Consider the following 2,487-nt stretch of genomic DNA (forward strand, 5'->3'; position numbering starts at 1 on the left):
TAGGGTTAGGGTTAGGGTTAGGGTTAGGGTTAGGGTTAGGGTTAGGGTTAGGGTTAGGGTTAGGGTTAGGGTTAGGGTTAGGGTTAGGGTTAGGGTTAGGGTTAGGGTTAGGGTTAGGGTTAGGGTTAGGGTTAGGGTTAGGGTTAGGGTTAGGGTTAGGTTAGGGTTAGGGTTAGGGTTAGGGTTAGGGTTAGGGTTAGGGTTAGGGTTAGGGTTAGGGTTAGGGTTAGGGTTAGGGTTAGGGTTAGGGTTAGGGTTAGGGTTAGGGTTAGGGTTAGGGTTAGGGTTAGGGTTAGGGTTAGGGTTAGGGTTAGGGTTAGGGTTAGGGTTAGGGTTAGGGTTAGGGTTAGGGTTAGGGTTAGGTTAGGGTTAGGGTTAGGGTTAGGGTTAGGGTTAGGGTTAGGGTTAGGGTTAGGGTTAGGGTTAGGGTTAGGGTTAGGGTTAGGGTTAGGGTTAGGGTTAGGGTTAGGGTTAGGGTTAGGGTTAGGGTTAGGGTTAGGGTTAGGGTTAGGGTTAGGGTTAGGGTTAGGGTTAGGGTTAGGGTTAGGGTTAGGGTTAGGGTTAGGGTTAGGGTTAGGGTTAGGGTTAGGGTTAGGGTTAGGGTTAGGGTTAGGGTTAGGGTTAGGGTTAGGGTTAGGGTTAGGGTTAGGGTTAGGGTTAGGGTTAGGGTTAGGGTTAGGGTTAGGGTTAGGGTTAGGGTTAGGGTTAGGGTTAGGGTTAGGGTTAGGGTTAGGGTTAGGGTTAGGGTTAGGTTAGGGTTAGGGTTAGGGTTAGGGTTAGGGTTAGGGTTAGGGTTAGGGTTAGGTTAGGGTTAGGGTTAGGGTTAGGGTTAGGGTTAGGGTTAGGGTTAGGGTTAGGGTTAGGGTTAGGGTTAGGGTTGGTTAGGGTTAGGGTTAGGGTTAGGGTTAGGGTTAGGGTTAGGGTTAGGGTTAGGGTTAGGGTTAGGGTTAGGGTTAGGGTTAGGGTTAGGGTTAGGGTTAGGGTTAGGGTTAGGGTTAGGGTTAGGGTTAGGGTTAGGGTTAGGGTTAGGGTTAGGGTTAGGGTTAGGGTTAGGGTTAGGGTTAGGGTTAGGGTTAGGGTTAGGGTTAGGGTTAGGGTTAGGGTTAGGGTTAGGGTTAGGGTTAGGGTTAGGGTTAGGGTTAGGGTTAGGGTTAGGGTTAGGGTTAGGGTTAGGGTTAGGGTTAGGGTTAGGGTTAGGGTTAGGGTTAGGGTTAGGGTTAGGGTTAGGGTTAGGGTTAGGGTTAGGGTTAGGGTTAGGGTTAGGGTTAGGGTTAGGGTTAGGGTTAGGGTTAGGGTTAGGGTTAGGGTTAGGGTTAGGGTTAGGGTTAGGGTTAGGGTTAGGGTTAGGGTTAGGGTTAGGGTTAGGGTTAGGGTTAGGGTTAGGGTTAGGGTTAGGTTAGGGTTAGGGTTAGGGTTAGGGTTAGGGTTAGGGTTAGGGTTAGGTTAGGGTTAGGGTTAGGGTTAGGGTTAGGGTTAGGGTTAGGGTTAGGGTTAGGGTTAGGGTTAGGGTTAGGGTTAGGGTTAGGGTTAGGGTTAGGGTTAGGGTTAGGGTTAGGTTAGGGTTAGGGTTAGGGTTAGGGTTAGGGTTAGGGTTAGGGTTAGGGTTAGGGTTAGGGTTAGGGTTAGGGTTAGGGTTAGGGTTAGGGTTAGGGTTAGGGTTAGGGTTAGGGTTAGGTTAGGGTTAGGGTTAGGGTTAGGGTTAGGGTTAGGTTAGGGTTAGGGTTAGGGTTAGGGTTAGGGTTAGGGTTAGGGTTAGGGTTAGGGTTAGGGTTAGGGTTAGGGTTAGGGTTAGGGTTAGGGTTAGGGTTAGGGTTAGGGTTAGGGTTAGGGTTAGGGTTAGGGTTAGGGTTAGGGTTAGGGTTAGGGTTAGGGTTAGGGTTAGGGTTAGGGTTAGGGTTAGGGTTAGGGTTAGGGTTAGGGTTAGGGTTAGGGTTAGGGTTAGGGTTAGGGTTAGGGTTAGGGTTAGGGTTAGGGTTAGGGTTAGGGTTAGGGTTAGGGTTAGGGTTAGGGTTAGGGTTAGGGTTAGGGTTAGGGTTAGGGTTAGGGTTAGGGTTAGGGTTAGGGTTAGGGTTAGGGTTAGGGGTTAGGGTTAGGGTTAGGGTTAGGGTTAGGGTTAGGGTTAGGGTTAGGGTTAGGGTTAGGGTTAGGGTTAGGGTTAGGGTTAGGGTTAGGGTTAGGGTTAGGGTTAGGGTTAGGGTTAGGGTTAGGGTTAGGGTTAGGGTTAGGGTTAGGTTAGGGTTAGGGTTAGGGTTAGGGTTAGGGTTAGGGTTAGGGTTAGGGTTAGGGTTAGGGTTAGGGTTAGGGTTAGGGTTAGGTTAGGGTTAGGGTTTAGGGTTAGGGTTAGGGTTAGGGTTAGGGTTAGGGTTAGGGTTAGGGTTAGGGTTAGGGTTAGGGTTAGGGTTAGGGTTAGGTTAGGGTTAGGGTTAGGGTTAGGGTTTAGGGTTAGGGTTAGGGTAGGGTTAGGGTTAGGTAGGGTAGGGTTAGGGT

This window comes from Asterias amurensis, chromosome 1 (assembly GCF_032118995.1).
Source record: "Asterias amurensis chromosome 1, ASM3211899v1".
NCBI lineage: Eukaryota > Metazoa > Echinodermata > Asteroidea > Forcipulatida > Asteriidae > Asterias > Asterias amurensis.